Source organism: Lagopus leucura, unplaced genomic scaffold, assembly GCF_019238085.1.
Source record: "Lagopus leucura isolate 7727_CA_CO unplaced genomic scaffold, USGS_WTPT01 Super-Scaffold_100018, whole genome shotgun sequence".
NCBI classification, from domain to species: domain Eukaryota; kingdom Metazoa; phylum Chordata; class Aves; order Galliformes; family Phasianidae; genus Lagopus; species Lagopus leucura.
The window spans coordinates 2,833,506-2,857,743 of NW_024962272.1; the positions used below are offsets into that span (position 1 = coordinate 2,833,506).

General features: G+C 36.2%; 1 long non-coding RNA gene across 1 annotated transcript; it reads left to right on the top strand.

Annotated features, from left to right (window-relative positions):
* Positions 1-4,902: 4,902 nt before the first annotated feature.
* LOC122183433 lies at positions 4,903-12,709 on the top strand. The gene is made up of 3 exons (XR_006180259.1): positions 4,903-4,928; positions 8,096-8,154; positions 12,639-12,709. It is a non-coding gene; the product is annotated as an uncharacterized LOC122183433 (long non-coding RNA).
* Positions 12,710-24,238: the final 11,529 nt, after the last annotated feature.

The window sequence follows — 24,238 nt, forward strand, 5'->3', positions numbered from 1 at the left end:
TTTTTTAAGTGATTTACGAATCATTTTTAAAGCATGCTTCTGTTGTTCAGAACATCTCTTGAGAGAACTGGAATCCTGTCATCCACTTTCATCTTGTCCCTGTCTTACTCTGTATTTGTCTGAATGATAGGCATTAGGCGTCAAAGAACTTTTGGTCTTTGTTCTCACCACTTGAGGAGTGGTGCAGCTCAGTGTAAAATCTAATATAGTTTCATATATCACAACATTCAAAAGAGTTGAATTCTTTGGGCAAAAGTAGATGAGTTAAAATCAAAAACTTTTTACATTTCAGACTTTTTTTTTCCCCTCTTTTTTTTTTTTTTTTTTTTTTTTTAATAATGAGATAAAGAAATTTCACTGTTTAGATTGTCTTTTCTCCATATGTTACCTTGTTTTAGCAGGCATTTCACTTATGCAAGATAATTTATTGTGGCCTGTTTCTGCTTGACCTGAGAGCAACAGTTCAGCCACAAAAGTCAGATTTTACAGAACTCACTCACAATTTTGAAGGGAGTATCATTTTTTTAGTATAGCAAATTAGATTTGGGAAATCCAGTACCATTGAAATAGTTGATGAAAATTCACTGAATTTCATAATCTATTTACTGCACAAATATAGTTGTCTAGTATGCATGTTTTAGAGCATCATGATGTCTAAGCATCTGAAAGCTCTGGAATTCTAACACTAAAGGATATTTTAAAGTCTGCAAGTGTCAGAAGGATATCATCAAAGTTCATTTAAAGCTAGAGCAGATGTTAACATATGAAAAAAGGTGTGTGTGCTGCTATACAAGGAATGCTTTTTTCAAAATGCATCTATGCGAAAGCTGGCAGAAGCATTCAAGGTGCATTACAGACATGACATGCACATGGTCTGATGGGTAATATGGGTCAGATAACATATTTGGTTTATTAAGTATTCCAGAACACTTAGTTTCTGAGGACAAACAGCAACTAATTAAGCTAGCCAGATGTGAGGCAAAGATAGGACAGTAATGCAAGCAAGAAGAATGAATGCATGAAAAAAAGAGTGAATTTATATCCGGGAAGAGAAAGCAAGGAAAAAGAAAAGTAGAAAAATCCAGCTATTTGCAGAAAATAACAGGAAAGTGTTCAGTTCTCTGCTAAAAAGGAAACAAAACAAGGTAACTGTGAATTATTACCTTAATAATAGGGAGTGATAGTATGGTTTTCTGGAATGGCAGAAGACTGATGTCTCATTCTCAGTCACAGAAACATGTGAGAGTGTCCAAATTCACAGTTTACCTCACACATACCTCAGTGCCGTGGAGGTTATGAAATGGATAATCTCGGAAGCCATCATGGATCAATTAAAGGTCAACCAGAGGATCAGGCCCAGTCAGCATGGGTTATGCTTGGTAGGTCCTGTTTGACAAAACTGATTTTGTTCTATGATGAGGTGATCTGCTTAGCAGATGAAAGTGAAGCTGTCAGTATGATCTACCTGGCCTTCACTAAGGCCTTTGACACTGTTTCCTACAGCATCCTCATAGAGAAGCTGTCTGCACATAGTTCGGATGGGCATGTGCACTGTTGGGTGAAACACTGGCTGGATGGACAGGCGCTAATAGTTGTGGCCGATGAAGTTAAATCCAGTTGGCAGCCAGTCACTAGTGGTGTCCCCTGGGCTCACTATTGGGGCCGCTCCTATTCAACATCTTTATTAATGATCTTAATGAGGGGATAGAGTACACCCTCAGGAAGTCTGCAGACAACACCAAGTTGGGAGGGAATGTTGATATGCCGGAAGGTATTACAGAGGGACCTAGATAGACTGTACTGATGGTCCAAGGTAAACTGTATGAGTTTCAACAGGCCACATTTGAAATTATAAGTTATAGGTTATTTGAAGACTTACGTTATTCCTCTATTTTGAGAAGAAAAGAAAAAAATCAAAAAAAAAAAAAAAAAAAAACCAACAAAATTGTTATTTTGCCTACTATGAAAAGTAGCATCAGACGTGCTAGTCATCATGGGGGGTCTCAGATCACTGGAGATCAGGTAGTGTTTTTTGCCCACACAAAAGAAGGTTCAGAAGAGGATCCAGGGAACTACAGGCCCATTAGCTTGATTTTGGTATTGGAGAAGGTCATGGAGTAGATCATCTGGATCACATAGCATTGCAAGATAACTGGGGAACGAGTCCTAGCTAACATGAGTTCATGAAAGGCAGGTCCAGCTTGACTAAGTTGATCTCCTTTTTGACCATGTGATTCACCTGGTGAGTGAGGGAAAGGCTGTGTATGGAACCTACCTGGAATCTCAAGTTACTATACCATTATCAAGGCCCAAATATGACTACTACTGCCTTTTAATTAAGCTAAAATTTGAGACAGAAAAATAAAGCCACAACAATGTGAATACAAACCACAAATTAAAGAGTGAATCCTTCTGCTTAATATTAGCAAGAAAAATAATAGATGGCAATAAATGCTGATCTCTCTTCAGAAAGTGGCTTATAACCACCTTCTTTGTTTTCAGTTGATTTTGTTAGTTATCTCAGTGCCAATTAAAGATGGTTTTTTTTTTGCAGTTGACAGAAAATGTCCGATCACATTTGACAATGAAGGCAGAATAATCAGGTCCTACTTCTTCAAGAGAAGTTATTGATGACTAACTATGCAGTTATGTATTTCATATAAATAAACCTACATTTAATATCTGTACAAATCTTTGGATGCCATGCCTTAGTGTAAATTTTTTGATACAGAAAAAGGAACTTTTACCATACGAGAAAAATTATTATACCTGCTACCATTATTACACTAAACACCCCTCTTCATCTTTCTATTTCATGTTAAAGTTTCTCTTTATATCAGTCACTGTGATTCCTTCACCTAAGCCTTCCTCTACCCAAATGTACATTGCCTCTTGTTATAGATTGAAGCTTACATTTTCTCTGCATCTCTGCTTTCTTTCTATATGTAGATGCAAGGTTCTCCATAACTATATTTTTTTTGTCACAGTATTTCCTGAACCAACAGTTTTTTGAGTACGAAAGTTTAGTTTTAGAACATCTGTAATTAAACACTTATAATAAGTAAAAGGTGACTTTAAAAACACTCCAAATTCTGGAAATTGTTAATAGATGACTGATTTGAAGAAAACTGAAATTACCTGGATAGCAATATTATGTCTGTCATATTAAAAGATTGATGATAAAATTCCTTGTCTCTTACTAACCATTTCTGACAGTAAATGAAAAGTTGTGCTGTCCTCTTCTCTGAACACATTCTGTAGCTTATAACAGAAGCAGAGCACTTGCAAGGTATACTATAAAATTTTCTTGATATTGTTGACAAAATGAGAAAGATATGGTATCTTTTTGACTGGCATCACTACATCTTTCTGAGCAAAAATATATTTTCTGTTATTTTCTCCTTCTTACTAAATACTTAGCTGAGGTTTGGCTTTTGTATTTGTAAATTTCATTTGAATAATTTTCTTTTACTCATCTTGAACCAGCAATTAAATAATTATCAACAGAATTAAATTCACTTTATTCAGGACTCTAAACATCAAAGGATTATTTGAAATTCAGTTTGGGATTGTCCAGCGGCATTTCCTCCCACCTAGAGAAAAGACCATGCCCAGGAATTGCTCCTCAGCCACACTGTGTAAGTGTGAAAGCAAAATAAATAATTAACCTGTCAGGGAAAAAAAAAAAAAAGTTCCTGACAACAATGTATTTACAATGCTGGCTCAATATATTCTTACTCCTGACTGCATTGACCTTACTGAAGAATGATCTTCACCAGTTTCTGTGATGCTTTGCCAAGTCTGAGCTTTAACTGGGCTGGAGGATGTGACTGATTTAGATTCCAGTGTATTCAGTCAGTCTCTTTCACTCTGTGTTACCCTGCATATATTGCATCTAATCTGTTACTTTGGAAGGGCCTGCAGATGCTGTTAAGTGATTTATCTTGAGTAACCTCTGTGCTATGACAGCTCTGAGAGAGTAGATGGTCCCAGCAGTGATAAGAGGAGGCATACTCAGCACAAAGTGCACAATTGCACATTTTTGTCAATGTAGGAGTTGCCAAAGGAAATTTGCAATTTTATGATTAATGGGTAGTTTTCTTTTAATGCAAAATAATAATTAAGAAAGCAATGCAATATCCAAACTCTTGTGGGGATAACTGCCCTCCTCTGCATAATTATGAACTTTATAAAATATATTCACAAAAATAATAATTAAAAGGTTTTGTGTGTGTGTGATTAAAAACGTCACATTCAAAAGCAAACAGTTGTACTAAGAAATCTCATTAAGTTTCGAAGACATCAGGTGAATCCTAACAGCAGCAATGTGAAATGCTGCCTTAAATGAAATCACGAAGGCCCATATTATTTAAGTATACTTTCTCAAAATATACACAATCTTATAGACTTTACATATCATGACTGTTTTAAAATAAATTATATAGCTTAAACCTCTTTACAATTTATTAAGTAAAAAACAAAAGAAAAATTTTAAAGTGTAATACAATACCTTTGTTCCATCAAAAAAAAAAAAAAAAAAAAAAGTCAATGGGGTCTGGTTTTTAATGTGTCTGAATTTCCAAAGTACAGAATTATTTCTGTCTAAGTTGAAATGAATGCAACTAAAAGATAACTCATTGTTACTCCAGCACTTGAACTTTTCAGAATCTCTGTTCTTCTTAGCTACTGTAGTGAAAAATGCATTCCATTTGTATGGGAACTGCTGAATCATGGCCTGAACCTCTGCTTGATCACCTGAAGTGAGCAATGAGTCAGCCAAGGGAGCACAGGTGATGGCAATTCACCTGTGCTGCCAGAAAGGGTGGAGCCTGGCTCCACCTCTCTAGACCCATTTAAGAGCTGGCTACCAGTAGGGAAGGATCTCTTCTGGAGGCTCATCCTGGTGGAGTTTCATAAGCAAGCTTGGGGTAAGGGTAAGCTTTCTATCTGTTCTCTTTTTATTATAATCTGCTTTGCCTAACTCTTGTTATAACTCTAGTTATAACACCTTAATATTTGTTGATTATGCACCATTAAAACTAAATCAGGCTTATTCAAGATTTTGGAAGGCGTATCTTCAGCATTGTAAACTGTTAAATTATACTATACTCTGTATTGGTGCCTTAATATTATTTTGAAATGAATTGGTGTTATGCTTTCCAGTGTAAGATTATTTGGTCCTCAGTTTCAGTTTGTGCCTCTTCATAGTGATCTAGTATCTAGGCTACGTAAAAAGCACGTGTATTTTTAAGCTTGTTACTGAATGCTATCTCACCACTGCTTTCAGACTTCATCAGTTAAAAGCAAAAATTCTGATACAGAACTTTTCAGCTGAAGTTTAGTACAAGGCTAACTTCAGATTAAATGAGATAATTAAACTTACTAATGCAGAAAGGATGCCATAGCTCCAAATCTGAAAAAATAAGACAAAGGAGTAGAATTCACAGATCTCCTAAGTCTGTAAGTCTGCTGTAATGGAAATAATGGGAAAAAGACATGCATTTCAAGTTCTGAATTTTAGCATTCATGAGGTAGGAGTCTACATGAAAATAAAATTTGAAACATAAATTTGTAATGTGGTATAAACTGTCAGGCGGCTAACCACCAGGCATCAAAGATTTGGTGGCAGCATTGGAGACAAGTACAGGTGTTTATAAACAAGGTGTTTCCATTTCTTTCAATGTCCTTATGTAGTACACAGAATTAGAGAAGATAAAATTGTGTCCTTGATTACTTCAGCTGATGTCTCAATGATCTGGAGTCTCTTTTGATGGCATTTGAACTGTATGTAGCTGCTTCGTTCCCTACAGGGAAAAGCAGTAATAGTCTGTTGGTTCTAGCAGGCTAGGGAATTTCTGGGTGCAATCCTTAACCTGAGCCCCGGGAAAACAGGAGATTTCTTTAAGAATATAATGAGAATATAAGAATTTATAATTATTTTATATATATATATCTTATTATATATATATTATGTTATTATTCTTAATAAGAATATTTTAATATTATATATTATAATAATATATTATTATTTTATATATTATATATTATAATATAATTATTATTATTATTATTATATGCAAATATTATTATTATTGGAATTTATATTATTTATAAGAATATAAAATATAATGCTTGGCAGTGGCGTTGAGTGCACTCTCAGCAAGTTTGCTGATGACACCAAAACATGGGGTGCAATCAACATACAAGAGGACAGGATGCCATTCAGAGGGATAAGCAGGCTCGACAGGCTTAAGCAGCGGGCCCAGGTGAACCTCATGAGCTTCAGCAAATCCAAATGCACAATCTTACACCTGAGTCAAGGCAATCCCTATTACCAATACAAGCTGGAGGATGAAAGGATTGAGCACAGCTCTGATGAAACAGACCTGAGGGTACTGGTGGATAAGAAGCTGGATATGCGCCAGCAATGTGCCATTGCTGCCCAGAAAGCCAACTGTATTCTGGGCTGCATCAAAAGAAGAGTAGTCAGTTGATTGAGGGAGGTGATCCTACCTTTCTACTCTGTTCTGGTGAGACCTCGCCAGGAGTCCTGTGTCCAGATGTGGTGTCCTCAGGACAGGAGAGAGGTTTGTCCGGATAAGGGCCACAGTATGATTCAAGGGATGACTCTCTCCTACAAGAACAGGCTGAGATGGGTCTGTTCAACCTGGAGAAGTCTGCAAGGTGAGCTGATAGTGGCCTTTCAGTATCTAGAGGAGAGCTACAGGAAAGAAGGCAACAGACTCTTCAGTAGGGTCTGTGGCAATAGAACAAGTGGAAATAGTTTCAAGCTCAGGGAGGGTTTAATTTAGATTTAAGGAAAAAAATTGTTTGCAGTGAGGATGATGAGGCACTGAAGCAGGTTGCCTAGGGATGTTGTTGGTGCCCCACTCCTAGAGACTTTCAAGGCAAGGCTGGATAAGGCTCTAGACAACCTGATCTAACAGTGATGTCCCTGTTTACTGCAGGGGAGTTGGACTAGATGGCCTTCAGAGGTCCCTTCCAACTCTAAGGACTGCATGATTCTGTGATACTGGGCATTCAGTTCCCTGCGGGGAAGAGTTGGCTACAACTGATACCTGTCTCTTCATCTTAGAGAATGTAGCCTTGTTAAGTGGGAGAAGCCTTTTCTTGTTTTGTTTTTATTGATTCCTCTAGTGTAAGTGGGCTTTTATTAATCACAGATGAGCATGCTACATCCAAAGCTTTATTTATTTTACAGAATGGGCAGGCAGGAGTTTCACTTACAGCTCTGAGCAGGGGAATTCTTCCATCCACTCCTTTCGTTTGAGTTCTTGGCTTCAGCCTGACAGAGAGGGGATAGAGGCTACCTTCAATCTTGTGCTTTCTTCTGCAGAAGAATTTGTCCCTGAGAGGGCAGTGTATTTCCTCTGCTCCTTCTTTCTGATCCCTGTGATACTTCTTAACCTGTACATTTCATCACTGGGCTGAGCAATACACCGACTTGACTGCACCACACATAGCTGTTCTCACTGCTGCCACACAGTACTAGTGAAAGACTTAGGTACTCTGTGGAGCTGATGGTCTGGATGACAGCATGTTTGCCTTGGACTTCAGCCTGAGTTTTGGTATTCATTCTGGTGGGTGCAGGCACTCTGGCTCTCTGTCATGTGGATAGTATTACTAGTGTCTTTATACTCAGAGGGTGATAATGCTATATTTAGGGGACAAACTGATGCCCCAAGACCTGTTTACCCATCCTGTTCCCAGTGTTCTTGGTCTTTTGTGGTCCTAGAAGCTTCCTAGTATGCGTGGAAGGCTTCTACCTCTCATCCTATCTTCACCCATGCTATGTTAGATCAGCCTCTCATCAGGAGATGCTCATCTGCACTTCTAACTTGATGGCTTTGCCTTGCTGAGAGCAAGGTTGGCCACTGAGACCTGCTTTGAAGCTGGTCCCCTTAAAATCACCCAAGATCAAAGCTGCTCAAAGCCCTGTCTAAGCTGGCCTTGAACTCTTTCAGGGCTGGAGCATTCACAACTTCTCTAGGCAACCTGTTCCTGTGCCCTACCACTTTGAGAGTAAAGAATTTCCTCTGAATATCTAATTCAAATCTACTCTTGTTGTTTAAAGCCATTATGCCTTGTCTTCTAACTACGTTCCATGATGAAGAGTCTCTCTCCAGCTTTCTTGTAAGTACCTTTTAAGTACTGGAAGCTTTCTGCAGAGCCTTCTCTTCTGTAGGCTGAAAAAAAAAAACAAAAAACAAAAAACAAAACACACTCAGCCTTCTTTGAAAGGAATTACCTTAAAATCTTTGTTTCCATTTTCCACTTTTTGAAAAAGTACAAGCATGTGATTTCTTTTGTGATTCTGCCTAAGAATATTTGAAGTAATGATTTTTTTGGGGGGTCAAGAACTGTAAGAATGCATATTTTACTCCCCAGTCTTTCAAAAGGTGAAAATGCTACAGATAATCATTTTCTTTATTCTCAGAATGTCTATATTTAAGAATGGTGATAAACTTTCTCTCTTTCAAGAGCAGTTCTAATAAAGAACTGGTTGTTTAGGTGTACACCCTCATGAAAAAAAGTATGCAAAGATGAACATCTATATAGATACACAGTTCAACATTAATTACTGCTGTCTAAATCTCTCGGTATTTTTCATTGCTTGTTTTTGTTGCTGTTCATTTAAGTGAACACTAAAAGACTGACATCTCTATGATACCTGTCTTATTTTTCTGTCACTCTCAGCTATGAAACAAGTGAACATATTACAATTATAAAGATTGATTCAGCAAAAACTATAGAAGAAAGATAAAAGATAACTAAAGAAGTATTCCTGTAAAAATGGCCTTGTAAAATAAATGACTGATTTCTAAAATGTTTTCCTTTGAATCTATGTAAAGACATTTTAAAGGAAAAGAAATACACAGAATCTCTTCTAGTTACCCGAGTATTCTGAGTTCTTACTGCTAAGACACACTTCAGGTTCATTTTCCCTATACGTAAGAGTTGTTCAGTACTTGCCTCAAATTTCTTTATGTACGTTCAAATGATTAGTGGTTAATCACAAAACTTCAGTATTGTTTTTTTTTAGTGGCAATTGAGGTTGTTTTGAGCTTTTTCTGTAGTTGTACCGTTATCTTTCAAATTCACTAGCTGCCACCCCAAAATGTAGTATCCTTCCTTTCTGCATCTTTAAAGTGTAGATAAAGTGAATTGTATTAAAGAAGCTCTGCCATAAATTATAGCTGACAGTGGAAGTGATTAAAGCACATAGTTTGATTGCATGCATTAATCTCTACACCTTTCCTCAAGTTTAATTTAATTACATACAGGTGTACGTTTGTTTTTAATTTATTAACTTTGTCACTAATCAGTTGCCCTATATGCTATTGCCTTCAAAATGTTCAAGCCAGATACATGAATAAGACACTAAGGAGCAAGGTAAAAATAAAACAAGCAAACAAACAAAAAAAAAAAAACAAAAAAAAAAAACAAAAAAAAAAACAGATCACTAAGTGTCATAATCCTCCATCAATTATGGAGGATTCAATATAATATTTTCATCTGTTCTTTTTTCATTAGGCCAAAAAAGTGGAAGTCAAAAGGCACTAAATCCTGATTATACAATGGCTGTGGTAGGACAGTCTAGCGAAGACTGTTAATTTACTCCATCTTCAAAGTAATATGGGGGCTGGAATTATCATATTCCAAGAAAACTATTATCTTCTTTGGCCTGACTCTGGAAGTTCGAACCTTCATTTAGACAGCATCACAATGTGGTAGTCAGAATTGATGATTTGGATTTGTTGGGTTCCAGGAAATCCATAAGGATCATCTCTTTCCTATTCCATTGTCCAATGTCCACTGTTCCAGTGAACACTATCTTACCTGCTGAGGGCTGTATCTTGAACTTTTTTTTGATGAGGAATTCACATATCACCACTCCGCTGACAGCCATTTTGATCTCTCATAGTGGTGATATGACAACCCATCCCTGGTAATAATGCTATTAAGGGAAATGTCACCTTCAGCCTCATATTTGGTTTGATAAATTCTGACAAACTTGCATACAGTGTTCTTCCTGTTACTATTCCTGTCTAAGCATTCACAGGACCCACTTGGAACAAAGTTTGTGGTATTCCAACACTGGCACTATCATTTCCGGTGCACTGAAGCTGATATTCAGCTCCATGCACAGAGCCTTGGTCGCAATTCACAAATTTGCACAGATGAGCTGATAAAGAGGCTGTTCTTTTAGTAGTGCGTTAACCATGCATGACTCTCTGGAAAAAAAAAAAAAAAAGCTTGTCTTTCATGTCACCACTGCCACTACTGAAATGCAATGCCCAGTGTCTCACTGTTCTCAAATCCACTGGTTTGAGAATGTTAATCAAGTGTTGGTGAATGTCAATTGGTGCTATTTTTTTCTACATGGAGGAATTTAATTACATAACTTTGCTTCATACACACTTCAGTGTCAGATACCATTTTGTCAGACTGTACCTCTGTTGTCATCTGTAAAACAGCAACAAAAAGTAGTGGAATATTTCTGGGAAGATTCAATCTCCACTGTTATATCACCAATACCCACCTCTGATTTTGCGGGTTAGTAAAATAATAAAGGAGACATTATTCAGCTGTCATCAGTCATACAAACTGTTGCTGCTACTTTATTATTTTATTTTACTTTGATTTATTTCATTATTTTATCACTGTTTGGATCTGGCTGTTCATAGTTTGTGTGTGTGTAGTGTGTTCATCATGACTGGTTGACTTACGTCTAGCGCATTACTTTCATTCTCTGTCCCCAACAAGACAGGCTGAGAAAATACAGATGGAGGAAAAAGCTCATGGATTGAGATAAGGATGATTACAAGCACAGGCAAAACAAACTTACCTTTTGGAAGATTAAGGTGTACCCATTTAGTAAGAAAAAAAATGTTAGAAATTAAAAGCTGAGCTACAGAGAACTTCTGCTCCATTCCTGGGGCAACTCCTGCCCTCCTTCTGCACTGATTGTGGAGTCGGTGGGATTAGTTATCTACAGTTCTCACTTCTCTTTTCCAGCTACTGATGCATAATAGTTTTTCCCTTTCCTAAATGTGCACTCACAGAGCACAACCAGTGTCATTCACTGTTCAGCACTGGCCAGTGAAGAATGTTTGTTTTGTCATTTTATCTTCCTCTTGTAATAAACAGTAAAGTCATTTCTCAATTGTTGATAAAAGAATATGAAGAGCATCTCTGATTTTTATTGATACATGGGCATAGTCAAAAAACACAAATTTTTATGCACCCACAAGTGAGGAACAGTCAACAGTTGTGCATGGTATTTTCTCAATATCAATTCACAAAATGTGTGAAACCTAAATGAATGAGTATCTGACAGAAGAAAGATTCAGTTAGCTAGTTATACAGTTAGCTAGACTAGGCTTATATCCTGCTGACATTTAAATAGCACACAGTAAAGCATTTCAAAAAACCCATAATTTGAGAATACATACTGTGGAATTTAAAAAAGTCTTTCAGAAGAATGAATGGCACAGCATATACAATAATTATTAAAGTTGGTTAGTGAATATAAGCAAGTAAGTCATTTGCTTGTGACCACTGGATTTAATGACTGCACTTGCTGACAAAAAAAAAAAAAAAAAAAAAAAAGCCTTCCCATAGCATAATTAAGTTATATTTCATAGTTATTAATTTTAGAAAATATTTCTAATACAATACATGTACACTATTACTGGTTTGGGTTGATAAGTGCAGTAGCAAATTCTCAAGTGAGGAGTAATTATAGTACAAATTATAACTTATATACAAGTCCCCGACTGTGTCCTGCATTGTGCCAAACTTCATGAAATAACAGACAGAATGACTCTGAAGAAATGCATGAACAAGGGAATTAGGAACGTTTCCAGTTTCAATGCCATATAACAACTACATGATATAACCAGCAGGTAGGTAGTGCTAAATGTGATTTCTTAAAATGTATTCACTTCCACCATTATGTGCATTATGTAGTGGAGCTAAATCTAAAAGTGTCATTGTTTTTACATGTCTATAAGCTGATGAACAGTCTGGCAGACTGGAGAGCAGTTTAATCCCCATTCAGTGCAAAAAGAAAATCCTATGCCATGGAAAATACTTTGGAAGGAGGTGCCATTGGATCATCATCAGTTATAAAAAAATAAAGAAAATTCTAAAAAAGCCAGGAAGCTCATTTAGTCTTCATAGTGCATACACATAAGAAGAGAATCTTTATTTTCAGGACAAGGCAAAATGTGTAAGTTGCCAAAGCTTTTAATGCACACTAACATTTTCAATCCAAAAACCAGCTTAAGTCAAGTAGTTGTAACAGAATAAGTTTCTTCATTGACTTATACCATTTCTTACTAATTTGCTTTTCTATATTTTTCACCTGTTACTGTTTCATGCAGAAATTTAACACTTGCACTGTGATAAAAAACTGAATTGTTTCCTTGTAAATGTCATCAAAACAGCTAAGTAATGTACAAAAATAACCTTGCAACCTAAGATATCAAGGTGGAGATATAAAAATATATGAAAAAGAAATGTAAAGTGGAGAAACTGATTGGAATAGCTATTAAAAATAAGTAAGAGCGAGTGTCTGAAGACAATGAAGTAATGAAACCCTTATTTTTCAGGTATCAAAACAGAATAACAAGAGCCAGGAGGAGCACTGCTTCTTGGAAAATTTATCATTCGTCTAAAGAAGATGTGCTCACTTTACATGCAATCTGATGAAATAGCTATTCCTTGCATTTAGGAGACAAATTAGAAATGTTTACTGTTACCCAAGTATATTCTTTTTACATGCCACAGTTATTTAAACACTATCATAGATTAACTGCACTGCAATATTATTTCTCAGATTAATTAACATTCAGAAGTAGCATTAATTTTAGAAGAAAAATGTTGAACAGAGTAAAAAGTAAAAAGTTATTTAAAACTTAAAAAAAATAATGAAGGAAAAGAAGGACATGAAGACATTTTGGCATGGATTTGTTAGTACTGCTGTCTAATCTCTCAGAATATTTATGTTGAATAAAGATAGACTATGGCTTGCTCTGCTCTGCTGAGTACAAAATTATTCTGTTATTCTTCGCTCTGATTTGGATATAGAGTGCGATAACTCCAGTCATCCATTTAACTTATGCAGCTCTGTGACAGTCTTCAGAAAGGTGAATGACAAGAAGGGGATATAGATGAATGTCAAGTTAAACATCTTAAGCCATGTAAACAAAAGGAATAATTACTTAACTTACCAGGTTTCTTTTTATGTCTCTAATAAGAAAAAGAAGAATGAAATGGGCAGACTGGTATAGTATTAAATAAGGAGGTTGGTGGCCCTGCATGTGGCAGGGGGATTGGAGATTCATGATCCTTGAGGTCTCTTCCAACCCTGGCCATTCTGTGATTCTGTGAAAAAGTAAGTTATTTTTAGAGCAATGTATTTCAAAGGAGAAGAGATAAATTCAATGTAATGCAGATCTCAAGGCTAGAAAACATCTTTCCTTAGCCCTGTGCAACACAATATATCCTTGACATTTGGCTAGATCTAAGAACATCTAGATCTTGCTGAAAACAGGAAGATAGGTTGTCTTGCTCCAATTTATAGGAGAAAGAGGAGATTCTTTTAATATATGTATACCTAGTCCTAGTCATTTAGGGAGGTGGGGAAGGGAAGACAGTAGAAAAGACAGGAAATAAAAGCAAGGAGTCTTTGTAGGAAATGAGAGAGAGATAGTCACCACCATGGATTCCAGCATTTCTTGTAGTTCAGACATTAATCTTCAGATGGGTCATCAGAGGTTATTGTTCAGTTGATGATGATAACTTTCAACAACAGTACAAACTTATTTATATGTCCAAAGTGGTCAAGTCAGCTCTCTTTGGAGTGACAGCTCAAATCCAAAGTGGTTGAGTCAGCTCTCCTTGGAGTAGCAGCTTCTGCCTCTGGGATCTCGATGGAAACTCTTTTGTTCCTATCTTCCGGGCCCTGCCAGCAGATAAGAAGGAGCGGGGAGGTGCCTGCCTGCATCCTGTTTTTCACAGGATACAATGGTATCATCCCCCAATCTTTCATTGCAAGGTGGAGTTATTTGGTCACAGGCCAGATCTTTCACCAGTAAACACTCCTGAATACTCTCTTCCAAAAGCAAACAGCTCCAAATAAATGTTTTCAAATGTTAAATTGCCCACAAAGTGATGCCAACAGCCACATGGTTACATCCACCTCTAATCTCCTAGATAAGTCTTTGATAAGACACTTATCAAAAGAAATGTCTCAGAAAGCAAGCCTTGAGCCAAAAACAAATAAGGGTTTGGGCACAAATGTACCTTGGTGAATGACCAATATGATTTGTAATGGATAAACATTTTTAAATATTCCTTTATCAGAGCTAAACAACTCACCTCTTACAACATTCTCTAAAGTTTAAATTTTCTTGAGCACAACTTTCAACATTTTTCACTAATTGGGTGTGTTGTCTTTTTGGTGGCATTACAACCTGTTCCTTTATAAAGAAAATTATTCAGAACAGAACATATGAAGCATTCTCTCTTAGAAATGGAGACCTAATCTCCATAATGAAAGAATGAAGGAAGAAGGGCATGTTTCATATTCAGCACAAAACTGCATGTCTCATCTGTTCAAACTTCCATCCAGTGAGTCCTGAACAGGCTGGAGAAATGGGTCCATGAATATACCTGGGACACAGTAAACATTTCTAATTTGTCTCCTAAATGCAAGGAATAGCTATTTCATCAGATTGTATGTAAAGTGAGCACGTCTTCTCTAGAGTTAGCAGTGTGCACCTGCAGCCCAGAACGCCAAATAAAAGCAGTGGCCAACAGGGAAAGGGAGGTGACTCTCTCTCTCAGCTCTTGTGAGGCCCCATGCATCCAGGCCTGGGGACCCCAGCACAAGAAAGACACAGAGCTCTTGGAATGAGTCCAAAGGACAGCCACTAAGATAATCAGAGGTCTGGAGCACCTCTCCTGTGGGACTGGCTCATTTAGCTTAGAGAAGAGAAAGCTCTAGGGAGACTTCATTGTGGCTTTCCAGTACTCGAAGGCAGCATATCAACAGAAGGGGGAATGACTATTCATGAGAGTGGATAGTGATAGGACAATGGGGAATGGTTTTAAACTGAGACAAGGGAGGTTTAGGTTAGATATTAGGAGGATGTTTTTCACTCAAAACCCAGCTGGATGTGGCTCTGGGCAGCCTGGTCTAGTGGTTGATGGCCTGCCCACAGCAGCAGGATTGAAACTAGATGATCTTTGAGGTCCTTTTGAACCCAGGTTGTTCTATGATTCTAGGTAAAATGACCAAGATAGAGGCCTATTAGAATTATTTTACTTTTGCAATTGTTGTTCTTTTTCATGACTTCTGAGAGATCATATCCACAGGGGAATTTGGCATCTGCCTAATTTTCAGGATCTGTTGTTGCTAAAGGATGTTTTTGTTTTTAGATCACTGCATTCTAAAGCAGCTTGTGCACTGAAAGCTGAGACATGGAAAATGGAAATTGACATGTTCCACAGAAGATGGAGACAGAATGTTTCTCCACTTAGTAGCTCAGGCAGAACGAGTAATTATTGTCACAACTTCCAGGAACTTTAGTTTAGTGTTAGATTGTTCTAATGTTTTGCACCTGCAGGGGAAAAAAAAAAAAAAAAAAAAAAAAAAAAAGAATCATTGTGATTCTGTCATTTATCATTCTGTACCAGCTTAGTGAATTTGTTAGAATCACTTTCAGGTTTTTTTCGTAAGTGACTATTGATCAGTTCTATCCATGCAGAAAACAATTAGTTTCCTGTTATATTTGTCATAAAGTTTTCTTGCTTCTTCTCTATCAGCTTGGTAGGTTATTTTCAAGAATTTTGAATAATACTGCAGGCCTCTAACAGAAGTTTGGTTGCTGTTCTCTCAATTCTGTTTTAATGAATTCTACTGCTTATTTATTCTACAGAATTGCACCAGCTAATACTTGAAAGAAAAAAAAAATGTATAGAGCTTTTATATCTGTCATAGAATCATAGAATACCTAAGTTGGAAGGGACCACAAAAGATCATCTGGTTCTATGGGAAAATGGAGGTGAGGTGTAGTTACTTGGTACCCTGTCCAATTGTGTTTTCAAAATCTCCAATGATAAGTGTTTCTACCATAACTTTGTCAAGGCTATTCCAGTGATTGATATTTTATGCTGTGAAAAATTCTGTCATATCAACAGGAAACCTCACCCATAGTAGCTTGAATCTGTTGCCACTTTTCTTCTTTATGTGGCTTTTTATTAAAAGGAAGTTTCCATTGTCTTTATGGCTGCCCTCTAAGTACTAGAATACTGTGTGATGTCACCACTGATCCTTTTACATAGGTTTACATTAAGGTTTTACATACAAAACCTTATTGTTTGGCCTCGGTGATTTCTTTTTCTGCCTTCTTCCTTTCTACTCATAGAAGATGAAATATTTCTGTGCATCCAGGAGGTTTGGTCCTGAATGACTACCCGCACTCACAGTTTCCTTTACACTCTACGGATGCTTCTCAATTATTTTTGGGTTTTCACTTAAATTATTGTTTGTTCAGTGTCTCTCAGAGAATGAGGATCATAAAAAAATAACATTCTTCAGCATTCATTTTATCATCATATAGTAACATTAAGCCAAAGTGTTGAAATGTGAATAGGATAAATACAGTGTAACATGAGTAGAAAATTGTAAAGATTATGAGGATCAAAACTCTATGAACAATGGCAAAGTCCAGTTGGATATCAGTTACAATGGGAGACTGTTGAGATCAAGTCTAAGACCAGTACTATTTCACTATATATATTTATGTCATTATATTTACATAATATAATGTAAATTTACAGCCTGGATTATAGGATGACCTGCACCTTCAGTAAGTTTCTGGATTATATGAAATTTGGATAAATAATCAATACACTGGAGGACAGGGTGTGGCTGTGGAAACAATCTATTCAGCCTTTAAGAACAGGGAGAGTGAGACGAAACATTATTCCTCTCTTCATGAAATGGTAGAATGTAGAGAAGATTAGTCTGTATGGTGAAAGAAATAGACAACATGTAGATGGGAAGTTTCTGGTATATAGGAAGATAAAACTTTTGAACCATATATACATGATCAGGTACTGTAAAATGGTACCCAGAAAGACTGTCATACTGGGGGACGTTCAAAACTCTTAACAGAAGTACAAACTTCTTAGCAATTTGATCCAGTCAGGCTTGCTTTCCACATGGAACTAAATGACCGCTTGAAATTTCCCATGTATATTTTTTCATGATTCTGTGTTACATAAAGGTTTTCTCTAAAGTAATTACTTTATTGGTAGTTTACGTTGTCAGCCACACAATGATTTTGTTTAAATAATAGATCACATATCTTTACACATACATGTCTCTTAATTGTCTTTCAAAATCTACTTGCACTACATAGACAACAAGGAATTTAAAAATGAAGTGAGAAGTTCTCCATTTGGAAATGCTGCTGGTCTTGTTTAGATCAGACTTTCAGTTCTACAGCAATTGTTTCTTGACCCACATTCTTTGGCTGTCTTGCCTGACTGTTAAAATCACAAAGACACTATAAACATTCATGATATTTTCTGATCATTTGAATACACAATGAATTGTGATTATTGCTTCTGTGAACATAGTTACATTCATTTATATTTTACTTTCCATCTCCAGAAAATAAAAAGTCACACAAAAACTGTGTACCAAGTTTAGGATTGTAAGTATCTTACCTTAAAAGGCACCTTAAGGTATCTTTTAAAATTATTAAAAAATTGTGTAGAGTTTATTTTTTGCTGTAAAAACAACAAATAGGTATTTTATAAAATAAAAAGTCAACTAAAACCAACCAACCAACCAAACAAAAAACTAAACCATATATAAACCTAGCAGTATGTCCATTTTTGAGGTACACACTATGAAAAATTCTAAGTAGATTCAAAATCACTGTATGACACAAAATTAATTCCCCAAGTTAAAATTAGACACTCCACTCACTTGTGATTTCTATACTGACAGTTTAACTGACATAGGATCACATGGACTTGTCTCGCTCTAATTTATAGGAGGGAGATGAGGTTTTCTTAATATACCCGGCGTGAGATTAAGAAACAATGGTTCAAATGTTGGTCCAACTAGTTTATTACAAATCCTAATCAGGGAGACGGGGAAGGGAAGGAAGGCGATAGAAAAGATAGGAAATAAGCAAGAATTGTGTAAAGTGGGGAGAGTCACCACCAGGATCCAGCAGCGGTCAATCCGAATAATGTCAAGAAGATTTTAAGTATGATAAAACAGATAAACTTAAAAACTTCAGTACTTTGTGGGGATGTGAGACTTTGAACAATTAAAGGATATAAAGCAGACATATAAATATGAATTACAAGTGAATATACAGAAGGAAGTGGTTCAGTTTCCCACCCACAGCTACAAATTTTTAATGTATTTTATGTACTGAAGGCATATTGTTTTTATTTCCACAAATATTGGTTGGGGGGAAGTCTTGGGAAGTATCAAATTCTATATGCTATGATGACAAATAAAGTGTAATATATCATTAGAAGAAACCAAAATAATTAATGTTTTAACTCACTCAGAGAATTTTCACTGGCTGTTCCATGTATTAGAAGCTGAAAGGCTTGGCTATTTGCCCTCCATCTTCATTTGCGTAATCCAACTCTCTAACCCAAAGTTAGCTTATAAAGCAGGTATGTTTTATTCAGCATTTGGCGCCAAGCTGGGTGCAAGGGGGATAGCTCCTCCAAACTTGCACACCGTTGGACAAAAGCTTGGTACAGATGTAGGCTGAACTAATACATAATCAATGCTTTTCCTGGAATTCGCATCCATATTCATTACATTTCTGAGAAACCATCAGCACACGGTCCCTCCCACTTGCACCATGGGTAGTGGGGGTCTCTTTCTGGTGGTCATGAGATGAAGGCTGATTGTTTTCAACCAAAGTAATCCGATCCTGACCCATTTTCAAGATGTTCTTTTCTTATCTGGCCTCACATCCTGCTTACCTGCATTCCTATGCAATAGTTAACCCTTATCTTGTCCTCTCTTTACTCACATTCCTATGCTATGGTTAACCCTTATCCACTGCATATCCTGCTTGCTACATTCTTTTATCTTCAGCTTCCTTTACAGTTGGCCCATGTTTACCCTTCATCCCCTAATTCACATCTCTCTCCCTCAACTACCCCCATGCCCAACTGAAGAAGTTCGATGAAATGAAAATAACATTAGAATCACTGTCATCTCCAGATATCAAAAGGTGATATCGAAAAGTTAATGTCAAGCTTCATTACTTATTTGCTTGAATTAAAACCACATCAAACACAAAATCAAAATTACCTTTTGTTCAGGTTCTAGTCTCCTTACCAATCAGCAGCCTGTGGAATGGAAGAAAAGCTGTAAGAAATATTTGCTGAAAATTATTTTTGGCAGAAATCTGTTTTCCCTGATGGATTTGCTCAAAAGTGAGTAATATTTTCAAGCACTTCCCTTCCCTTGTGCAGAGCTTCCTTCAAAGCTTTGGCATTGAATTGTTCTTAGTCTACAGCAAAGGACAAACCCCTTGTGATTTGAAGCTGCTGACATCTTCTCTAAGAATGCCTGTATTTAGCATTACAAAGAGAGTCCATATTCATTATAATTTATACTAAAATCTGCATCACTGTCTCTGGTTTCTAGGAGAATTTTAAAATTCAAACTGCTCATAGGAAATGCATTTCAAGCACATAATACACCATATCTATAAAAGACACAAATATACAATAGTTTAGAGTCACTGGATCTTTTTTTATCCACATTTACATAAAATCAATAAATTTTCTGGAGAAAGTGAAAAAATTAGAGCTCAGAGAGAAAAAAAAGTCTATCAGGAGCACATTCAACATTATAAATCACATTTTTGTTTTGTTTTGTTTTGTTTTGCTTTTCCAAAGCATCACAACAGTTTAAAATATTTTGTCTTTTAAGATTCTAATCATTTTATATTTATAATCTTTACAATACTAATTGTAACACATACTTTATATCATAAAAACTAAAATAAAAAAATATTCCTACCATGTGTAGATGGCATCAACATTTGATGATCTGTAGAAAACCATGTTCCTGGATAAGTTTGTGCTATTTTAAAAATCATTCAACATCCACCAACATAGTTCTTATTTTGGTATATAATGTATGTAACTAAATATCAAGTGTAAACTGTGAGAGTATTTAAAACAAAAACAAACAAACAAAAAAAAAAGACAGAAAAGGAAAAAAAAAAGAAGAAAGAAAAAATCATAGCAGGTCAAGGGATTTCTTAAGCCAAGAGCCATTTCCTAACTATCAATCTACTTGTTAGAGAATATGGGATAGCAATAGATTTCTGATCTTAACATGGAATTCACTGACTGAAGCATCACTTAACGTAAATAAATTGTTATATTTAAATAATGATAATGTCACATTTATGAATTAGGAAGATTCTTTCTGCAATATTTTGGTCAGAAATAAATGTAAACTCATAGATGCCATCAGAAACTTCACAGTAAATTACTTCTTATTATTAACATTATATCACAATACATCATTTGTTAAAAGTAAATAAAATAGTACTCTATTCCATTGCTGTTACTGCCAATTGTTTTTCATATGTTCATTAAAAGTAACCTTCTCATAAACATTATGTAGTGAAATCACAATTTTAGTTTGAGTGGAGATTTTTGATTACGCAGATAACACAGAATCATAAACTCATAGGTTATCCTGAGCTGGAAGGGACAGAAGGATCATCAAGTGCAATGACTGTCTCTTCATAGGACCATTCAAAAATCAGACCATACATTTGAGAGCATTGTCTAGATGCTTCTTGAATTCTGAACAGCTTTCGTGAGGAGCTTCTTGCATACCCAATCGCCCTCTGGTAAAGAACTTTTTCCGAACATCCAACCTAAACACACACTAATGCAGTTCCACGCCATTCCCTTGTGTCTTGTTGCTGATCACCAGAGACAGTAGATCAGTTCCTGCACTTCTGCTCCCCTCCTGAGAAAGTTGTAGGCCACCACAGGGTAGAGATGTAGGCCATCTTCTCTGGACTGAACAAATCAAGGGACTTCAGCTACTCCTCAAATGTCTTTCCCTCCAGACCATCCAGAATCTTTGTAGCCCTCCTTCAGACATTCTAAACTAGTTTTATGTCTTTTTTCGATGTGGTGTTTAAAACTGCACACAGTACTCAGGTTGAGGAGGCCTCAATTCTGTGGATATCATCCAAGTGCAAAGCAGCATGCTAGTCAGGGCTGTCCCAGGAAGATATGAATAACTACAATAACAGGAACATCATAGCCTGTTCGAACAACATGTTCCAGAGTTTGACAACCTTCACAATGAAACCACCAACAATAAAATAAAAACAAACTAAAACACCAACAAAGCAAAAAAACAAACAAAAATTTTCTCCTGTTTAAACTGATTTTACTGTATCTCAGTGTGTGGCGATTGTCTCTTGCTTTGACAGTGGATGACACAGAAGGGAATTTAGCTCCATCTTAGCGTACTTCATTAGATATTCACACATATGGAGAAGATTCCCCATAGGTATTCTTTTTCTACAAGGTGATTGGCTCTCTCAGATTCTTCTTATGTGAGAGATATTCCAGTCACTTCATGGTTCTCTGCTGGACATACTTCAGTATGTTAATGCTTTTCTTGGAGAACACAGAACTAGTCACATCACCCAGACATATGTCATGCAGGGAAGGGTCTCCCTTGCTGGACTTGCAGATCTGTCCAATGTAGCACCTGGAAAGTTTTTGTCCTTCACCTCAGTTTAACCCTAGTAAGCATTTAAGCACTACACATATGTTTGCTCTCTCCACACCTGCTACCCAGCTCAGTGGGAGGAAAAGAATCAAAATGGCAAAAGTTAGAAAAATTCTGGTTTGAGATAGAAATAGTTTAATAAAAAAAGAAAACATACACAACTGAATGAGAAAAATAAAACAAAAACAAAGTGATATAAAAAAAACAGTTGATCAATACTAGTTGACTAATACCTATCCATACACAGAGAAACATCAGATCCCCCGCCTACCCACTTCACTCTAATCAGTCTTCCCCCAGAATTCTTGTTGAGCATGACATCATATGATACAGGATAATCTTGCAGCTATTTGGTGTCAGCAGTCCCCTCCCATGTTCCTGTGCTCCTTAAGACTACTGGCAGACAGCTCTGTGACAAGACTCTGAAAGCACTGTTCAGCAGCAGCTAAAGTACTGATGTACTGTAAGGACTATTTTCATCACAAATCCAAACATAGTGCAATATGAGTTACTATGCAGAAAATTAATTCAATCACAACCAAAGCAGGACACCGTTTTTGTTCTAGGGGCACATTGCTGCCTCAGCTTACTGTCCACTAGATCAGCAGAGATGCACTCCAATAGATGGGTCATCAGCACATGCATATGCCCAAGGTTAATCCTTCTCAGTTGCAGGGTGTAGCAATTCCATTTGTTGAGCTCGATTAGGTTGTTGTTGAGCCACTTCTACAGACTTTCCAGATCTTTCTGAATGGTAGCATGTAGCACCTTAAAGTACTAGCCACATATCTCTGTTTGGTAACTTCTGAATCAGATTGCTATCAGACTACCAGATTGCTTCTTATATAATTAGTGACTTCATTTTAGCCATGCTATGCTTATAGAAACCTTGTAATGCATAGTCCAGCTTCTACTTAAATACGTAAGCTTGCGTTTTCCCTCATGATTATTTTAGTCTCAGCTATCACCATAAAATAAAATAAAATAAAATAAAATAAAATAAAATAAAATAAAATAAAATAAAATAAAAAAATATTGCATGGCTTCTTTCAGTTTACACTGATAGAAAAATGGCTGCTATGCTACCTAATGATGGAGACTAATCCAACCCATTTCAAATGAGAATCCAGCATTATGCAACAGCACTTTAATATCTACTGATATCCTCTGTACAAGTCTGTGGAGAACAGCAGTAAAAATCTTGGATTTAAATTTGCTTGCACTGAACTTAATGAGTATCATATCGCTAATTCCATAAGAACAGCTACAACAATGATGACTGCTTTGGAGAAATCCTGCCATGTGTAATTTTTAAATATTCTTAATTCAGATTAACAGAGATAAGGGTTTTTTTGTTTGTTTGTTTGTTTGTTTTTGTTTTGTTTTTGCTTTTTTTCTTGAAGATAGTGTCAGTGTTGTTTCTCAGTGAAGGCTTAATTTGCCTCAAAATTCACTTTAGAAGAGAAGTATTTGCACAACAAAGAATACAACCATTTTAAAAATTTTTCTTACTTATGCTTAAGAACAGAAAGCAACTTTACAAAATTTTTCAAAAGAGAACAAGAAAAATTCTTGAACTGTCAGTTTTATATAGACTGTGAAATGGAAATTGAACATGAAACATTAAAAATGTATAATAAAAAAGGCAATTTATATATATATGTATATATATATTTATACATTTATAAATTTATATGCATGTATATATATATATATTAGAAAGGCAATCTAGGAACCACATCTCTGTTCTACATCATTTTTAGGGAAAACAATGTGACAACCAATTATCTGTGTGGATTTATTATCACAATATATTTTTGATACAGAAAAAGTAAAGGAATATATATATATATATAAAAATAGAAACAGTGTTCTTCTTTTTCAATCCAAGATACTTTCACTTTTAAATAAATTCAGTTTTAAAAATTGAACAGACCAACTCAAGGTGAAGCATTACTAGACCTGATGCTCACCAAAGCAGAGTAGATCACTAAAGAGATTAAAATTGAAAGCAGCCTATGTTATAGCAGCTATGGCTTGGACAATTTTCGGATCTTGAAGAACATGGGCCTGGCAAAGAGCAGAGTCAGGAAACTTACCAACGATTTACGGGCTGGTTCGGCCCATTTCCATGACTAGCGGGTGGAGGGATCCACAAATCTGCACCTCCGGAAAAGGGAAACGGGGGCCCCCAAAATAATTGAAAACAGCAGCAACGATCTGAGGTGAAACAAACTAATTTACTAAATATAGTATCTGAATGCAAGATAATACAATATAATGGAATAGAAGCTAATAAATCAAAATATAATGAGAGAGAGAGAGTATGTCCAAAAGGTGGATAGGCCTCACCACAATGCTGAGGCGAGATATGCA